Source organism: Oncorhynchus tshawytscha, unplaced genomic scaffold, assembly GCF_018296145.1.
Source record: "Oncorhynchus tshawytscha isolate Ot180627B unplaced genomic scaffold, Otsh_v2.0 Un_contig_1304_pilon_pilon, whole genome shotgun sequence".
Taxonomy (NCBI): Eukaryota; Metazoa; Chordata; class Actinopteri; order Salmoniformes; family Salmonidae; genus Oncorhynchus; species Oncorhynchus tshawytscha.
This window is the reverse complement of record NW_024609410.1, coordinates 40001-47500: the sequence shown is the minus strand read 5'-3', so window position 1 is coordinate 47500 and position 7500 is coordinate 40001. Positions and strand designations below refer to the sequence as shown.

The window sequence follows — 7500 nt, the reverse complement described above, 5'->3', positions numbered from 1 at the left end:
AGAGCCTTACGGTTGAGGGCGGTGCAGTTGCCATACCAGGCGGTGATACAGCCCGCCAGGATGCTCTCGATTGTGCATCTGTAGAAGTTTGTGAGTGCTTTTGGTGACAAGCCGCATTTCTTCAGCCTCCTGAGGTTGAAGAGGCGCTGCTGCGCCTTCCTCACGATGCTGTCTGTGTGAGTGGACCAATTCAGTTTGTCTGTGATGTGTATGCCGAGGAACTTAAAACTTGCTACCCTCTCCACTACTGTTCCATCGATGTGGATGGGGGGGTGTTCCCTCTGCTGTTTCCTGAAGTCCACAATCATCTCCTTAGTTTTGTTGACGTTGAGTGTGAGGTTATTTTCCTGACACCACACTCCGAGGGCCTCACCTCCTCCCTGTAGGCCGTCTCGTCGTTGTTGGTAATCAATCCTACCACTGTTGTGTCATCCGCAAACTTGATGATTGAGTTGGAGGCGTGCGTGGCCACGCAGTCGTGGGTGAACAGGGAGTACAGGAGAGGGCTCAGAACGCACCCTTGTGGGGCCCCAGTGTTGAGGATCAGCGGGGAGGAGATGTTGTTGCCTACCCTCACCACCTGGGGGCGGCCCGTCAGGAAGTCCAGTACCCAGTTGCACAGGGCGGGGTCGAGATCCAGGGTCTCGAGCTTGATGACGAGCTTGGAGGGTACTATGGTGTTGAATGCCGAGCTGTAGTCGATGAACAGCATTCTCACATAGGTATTCCTCTTGTCCAGATGGGTTAGGGCAGTGTGCAGTGTGGTTGAGATTGCATCGTCTGTGGACCTATTTGGGCGGTAAGCAAATTGGAGTGGGTCAAGGGTGTCAGGTAGGGTGGAGGTGATATGGTCCTTGACTAGTCTCTCAAAGCACTTCATGATGATGGATGTGAGTGCTACGGGGTGGTAGTCGTTTAGCTCAGTTACCTTAGCTTTCTTGGGAACAGGAACAATGGTGGCCCTCTTGAAGCATGGGGAACAGCAGACTGGTATAGGGATTGATTGAATATGTCCGTAAACACACCGGCCAGCTGGTCTGCGCATGCTCTGAGGGCGCGGCTGGGGATGCCGTCTGGGCCTGCAGCCTTGCGAGGGTTAACACGTTTAAATGTCTTACTCACTTCGGCTGCAGTGAAGGAGAGACCGCATGTTTTCGTTGCAGGCTGTGTCAGTGGCACTGTATTGTCCTCAAAGCGGGCAAAAAGTTATTTAGTCTGCCTGGGAGCAAGACAGTCCGTGACTGGGCTGGGTTTCTTCCTGTAGTCCGTGATTGACTGTAGACCCTGCCACATGCCTCTTGTGTCTGAGCCGTTGAATTGAGATTCTACTTTGTCTCTGTACTGGCGCTTAGCTTGTTTGATAGCCTTGCGGAGGGAATAGCTGCACTGTTTGTATTCAGTCATGTTACCAGACACCTTGCCCTGATTAAAAGCAGTGGTTCGTGCCTTCAGTTTCACACGAATGCTGCCATCAATCCACGGTTTCTGGTTAGGGAATGTTTTAATCGTTGCTATGGGAACGACATCTTCAACGCACGTTCTAATGAACTCGCACACCGAATCAGCGTATTCGTCAATATTGTTGTCTGACGCAATACGAAACATCTCCCAGTCCACGTGATGGAAGCAGTCTTGGAGTGTGGAATCAGCTTGGTCAGACCAGCGTTGGAGAGATGGAGAGGGAGAAGGGGAGGGATGGAGAGGGAGAAGGGGAGAGATGGAGAGAGAGAAGGGGAGAGATGGAGAGGGAGAAGGGGAGAGATGGAGAGGGAGAAGGGGAGAGATGGAGAGGGAGAAGGGGAGAGATGGAGAGGGAGAAGGGGAGAGATGGAGAGGGAGAAGGGGAGAGATGGAGAGGAGAGGGAGAAGGGAGAGAGATGGAGAGGAGAGGGAGAGAAGGGGAGAGATGGAGAGGAGAGAGAGGGAGAGAGATGGAGAGAGAATGGAGAGAGATGGAGAGGAGAGAGAGAGGTAGAGAGATGGAGAGGAGAGAGAGAAGGGGAGAGATGGAAAGGAGGGAGAAGGGGAGAGATGGAGAGGGAGAGGGAGAAGGGGAGAGATGGAGAGGAGAGGGAGAAGGGGAGACATGGAAATGAGAGGGAGAAGAGGAGAGATGGAGAGGAGAGAGATGGGGAGAGATGGAGAGGGAGAAGGGGAGAGATGGAGAGAAGAGAGAGAAGGAGAGAGATGGAGAGAGAAGGGGAGAGATGGAGAGGAGAGAGAGAGGTAGAGAGATGGAGAGAAGGGGAGAGATGGAAAGGAGGAGAGAAGGGGAGAGATGGAGAGGAGAGGGAGAAGGTAGAGAGATGGGGAGAGCTGGAGAGGGAGAAGGGGAGAGGTGGAGAGGAGAGAGAGAAGGAGAGAGATGGAGAGAGGAGGGGAGAGATGGAGAGGAGGAGAGAGAGAGAAGGTAGAGAGATGGAGAGGAGAGAGAGAAGGGGAGAGATGGAAAGGAGGGAGAAGGGGAGATATGGAGAGGAGAGGGAGAAGGTAGAGAGATGGGGAGAGCTGGAGAGGGAGAAGGGGAGAGATGGAGAGGAGAGGGTGAAGGTAGAGAGATGGAGCGGAGAGGGAGAAGGGGAGAGATGGAAAGGAGAGGGAGAAGGGGAGACGTGGAAATGAGAGGGAGATGAGGAGTGGTGGAGAGGAGAGAGAGAAGGAGAGAGATGAGGAGAGAAGGGGAGAGATGGAGAGGAGAGAGAAGGTAGAGAGATTGAGAGGAGATAGAGAAGGGGAGAGATGGAAAGGAGGGAGAAGGGGAGAGATGGAGAGGAGAGGGAGAAGGTAGAGAGATGGGGAGAGCTGGAGAGGGAGAAGGGGAGAGGTGGAGAGGAGAGAGAGAAGGAGAGAGATGGAGAGGGAGAGGAGAGAGGGGAGAGATGGAGAGGAGAGAGAAGGGGAGAGATGGAGAGGAGAGGGAGAAGGGGAGAGATGGAGAGGAGAGGGAGAAGGGGAGACATGGAAATGAGAGGGAGAAGAGGAGAGGTGGAGAGGAGAGAGAGAAGGTAGAGAGATGGGGAGAGATGGAGAGGGAGAAGGGGAGAGATGGAGAGGAGAGACAGAAGGAGAGAGATGGAGAGAGATGGAGAGAGAAGGGGAGAGATGGAGAGTAGAGAGATGGAGAGGAGAGAGAGAAGGGGAGAGATGGAAAGGAGGGAGAAGGGGAGAGATGGAGAGGAGAGGGAGAAGGGGAGAGATGGAGAGGAGAGGGAGAAGGTGAGAGATGGAAATGAGAGGGAGAAGAGGTAGAGATGGAGAGGAGAGAGATGGGGAGAGATGGAGAGGGAGAAGGGGAGAGATGGAGAGGAGAGAGAGAAGGGAGAGATGGAGAGGAGAAGGGAGAGATGGAGAGGAGGGAGAAGGGGAGAGATGGAGAGGAGAGAGTGAAGGGGAGAGATGGAGAGGAGGGAGAAGGGGAGAGATGGAGAGGGAGAAGGGGAGAGATGGAGAGGAGAGGGAGAAGGGGAGAGATGGAGAGGAGAGAGAGAAGGTAGAAAGATGGAGAGGAGAAGGGGAGAGATGGAGAGGAGAGAGAGAAGGTAGAGAGATGGAGAGGCAGAAGGGGAGAGATGGAGAGGAGAGAGAGAAGGTAGAGAGATGGAGAGAGAGAGGGGAGAAGGGAGAGAGATGGAGAGGATGAGAGGAAGGGGAGAGATGGAGAGGAGAGGGAGAAGGGGAGAGATGGAGAGAGAAGAGATGGAAGGGGAGAGATGGAGAGGAGAGGGAGAAGGGGAGAGATGGAGAGGAGAGGGAGAAGGGGAGAGATGGAGAGGAGAGGGAGAAGGGGAGAGATGGAGAGGAGAGGAAGAAGGGGAGAGATGGAGAGAGAGAAGGGGAGAGATGGAGAGGAGAGGGAGAAGGGGAGAGATGGAGAGAGAGAAGGGGAGAGATGGAGAGACATTGGAATTACTTTTGTAGTGTTGAGGTTTTGCAGAGTTGATGTTTTAAAGAGTGGGTTTTGTGTTAGAATGTTCCAGTCCAATAATAATGAGGAGTATCCATTATAGTGACAAGCTGAACTCACATCACAACATCATTCTGCTGGGTACATCAGGTCAACACATCCGGTCATGTTGTTAGAGAGAATACATCACTACATCATTCTGCTGGGTACATCAGGTCAACACATCAGGTCATGTTGTTATAGAGAATACATCACTACATCATTCTGATGGGTACATCAGGTCAACACATCAGGTCATGTTGTTATAGAGAATACATCACTACATCATTCTGATGGGTACATCAGGTCATGTTGTTAGAGAGAATACATCACTACATCATTCTGATGGGTACATCAGGTCATGTTGTTATAGAGAATACATCACTACATCATTCTGATGGGTACATCAGGTCATGTTGTTAGAGAGAATACATCACTACATCATTCTGATGGGTACATCAGGTCATGTTGTCAAGTCAACAGCAGAATACATCATGTACATCATTCTGATGGGTACAAAGGAACCATTGTCTGTTAGAAAATGGGTCTCACTTCACTTCCTGTGTGCAACTTCTTCCTGTTTCCTGTGCTGTGATCAGATCCACTACTGGCAGGGTGACGACAGAACGAGACAGAGAAGGTGACAGGTGGTGTTTGTTCCTGACACGCGTGTTCACTGGTCATTCTGATGGGTACATCAGGTCACCACATCAGAAGTCAAGTCAACAGCAGAATATTGAGCATGTGTACCCTTCTGGGTAACAAGGGTTAGGTCAAAAGGAACCATTGTCTCAGTAGAAAATGGGTCTCACTTCACTTCCTGGAAGTCGACCCTTCCTGTTTCCTGTGCTGTGATCCCCTATCCACTACTGGCAGGGTGACCAAGACCGAGACAGACAGGCTGGGTGGGTTTGTTCCCCTGACACCCGTGTTCGTCTGGTCAACCTCACGTGTTACACGTCCTAACCTCTAACCCTGGAGGCCAAGACGTGGCTGGGACCTCCCGCCTACTCTAACCCCGGGGGCCAAGACCCTACAGGCTGGTAGGTTCCCTAACCTCTAACCCCTAACCTCTAACCCCGGGAGGCCAAGACCCTACAGGCCGGTAGGTTCCCTAACCTCTAACCCCTAACCTCTAACCCCGGGAGGCCAAGACCCTACAGGCTGGTAGGTTCCCTAAACTCTAACCTCTAACCCCTAACCAACCCCCAGTTAACCCTGGGAAGCGTATGTGTTATCATATCTAATAGTATCTGATCCCAGGTCTGCTCTGTCTAAAGCAGACACAGAAAGTTTACACACACATCTAATAGTATCTGATCCCAGGTCTGCTCTGTCTAAAGCAGACACAGAGAGTTTACACACACAATCTAATAGTATCTGATCCCAGGTCTGCAGTTTCTGGTTGTGTTATTAAAGTAGAACATCTAGATGGTATGAATGTAATGATGACCTGTGTAACCTTTCCCCCAGCCCCCAGCCAGCCTAGTTTCCTGTCGTTTTCGGAGGTGACAGGATGGAGTGTCAACGTCTCCTGGGGGTGCCCAGCGCTTCTAACGGGGTAGTGGAGGGGTACAGGGTGGTCTACCAACCCACACAGCCTGTGCAGGGTAACTAACACACACAGCTTGTACAGGGTAACTAACACACACACCTAGCAACACACACAGCCTTCTAACGGGGTAGTGGAGGGGTACAGGGTGGACTACCAACCCACACAGCTTGTACAGGGTAACTAACACACACACACCTAACAACACACACACCTAGCAACACACACACACCTAGCAACAGTCTCACACCTAGCAACACACACCAGTTTCTGCGTCTGTCTTGGCATGATGGTAAAGAGGAAAATGTTGCTGACAAATAAAACAAGTTGTGTAATGGTGTTTATTGGTGTTTAATGGTGTTTATTGGTGTTTAATGGTGTTTATTGGTGTTTAGTGGTGTTTAATGGTGTTTATTGGTGTTTAGTGGTGTTTAATGGTGTTTAATAGTGTTTAATGGTGTTTTTTGGTGTTTAATGGTGTTTAATGGTGTTTAATGGTGTTTAATGGTGATTAACGGTGTTTATTGGTGTTTTTGGTGTTTATTGGTGTTTAGTGGTGTTTAATGGTGTTTAATGGTGTTTATTGGTGTTTAATGGTGTTTAATGGTGTTTAATGGTGTTTAATGGTGATTAATGGTGTTTAGTGGTGTTTAATGGTGTTTAATGGTGTTTTTGGTGTTTATTGGTGTTTAGTGGTGTTTAATGGTGTTTAATGGTGTTTAATGGTGTTTAATGGTGATTAGTGGTGTTTATTGGTGTTTAGTGGTGTTTAATGGTGTTTCTTGGTGTTTATTGGTGTTTAGTGGTGTTTAATGGTGTTTATTAGTGTTTAATGGTGTTTAATGGTGATTAATGGTGTTTATTAGTGTTTAATGGTGTTTATTGGTGTTTATTAGTGTTTATTGGTGTTTAATGGTGTTTATTGGTGTTTAATGGTGTTTAATGGTGTTTATTAGTGTTTAATGGTGTTTAATGGTGTTTAATGGTGTTTATTGGTGTTTAATGGTGTTTAAGGGTGTTTAATGGTGTTTAGTGGTGTTTAATGGCGTTTAATGGTGTTTAATGGTGTTTAATGGTGTTTAATGGTAATTAATGGTGTTTAATGGTGTTTAATGGTGTTTATTGGTGTTTAGTGGTGTTTAATGGTGATTAATTGTGTTTATTAGTGTTTATTGGTGTTTAATGGTGTTTAATGGTGTTTAATGGTGTTTATTGGTGTTTAGTGGTGTTTAATGGTGATCAATGGTGTTTAGTGGTGTTTAATGGTGTTTAATGGTGTTTAGTGGTGTTTAATGGTGTTTAATGGTGTTTTTTGGTGTTTATTGGTGTTTAATGGTGTTTAATGGTGTTTATTGGTGTTTAATGGTGTTTATTGGTGTTTATTGGTGTTTAGTGGTGTTTAATGGTGTTTAATGGTGTGTATTAGTGTTTAATGGTGTTTAATGGTGATTAATGGTGTTTATTAGTGTTTAATGGTGTTTATTGGTGTTTATTAGTGTTTATTGGTGTTTAATGGTGTTTATTGGTGTTTAATGGTGTTTAATGGTGTTTATTAGTGTTTAATGGTGTTTAATGGTGTTTAATGGTGTTTATTAGTGTTTATTGGTGTTTAATGGTGTTTATTAGTGTTTAATGGTGTTTAAGGGTGTTTAATGGTGTTTAGTGGTGTTTAGTGGTGTTTATTGGTGTTTATTGGTGTTTAATGGTGTTTAATGGTGTTTAATGGTGTTTATTAGAGTTTAATGGTGTTTAGTGGTTTTTATTAGTGTTTAATGGTGTTTAATGGTGTTTATTAGTGTTTAATGGTGTTTAAGGGTGTTTAATGGTGTTTAGTGGTGTTTAGTGGTGTTTAATGGTGTTTAATGGTGTTTAATGGTGTTTAATGGTGTTTAATGGTGATTAATGGTGTTTGTATATCGTTACATGTTTTAATGAGTGTGTGCGTGCGCGTGCGTGCGCATGTGTGTGTGTGTGTGTGCGCGTGTGTGTGTGTGTGAGTGTGTGT

At 47.3% G+C, this 7500-nt stretch overlaps 1 pseudogene; it reads left to right on the top strand.

The window, feature by feature from the left end:
* LOC121844748 overlaps window positions 1-7500 on the top strand; it is a 130983-nt pseudogene that overhangs the window by 98787 nt on the left and 24696 nt on the right.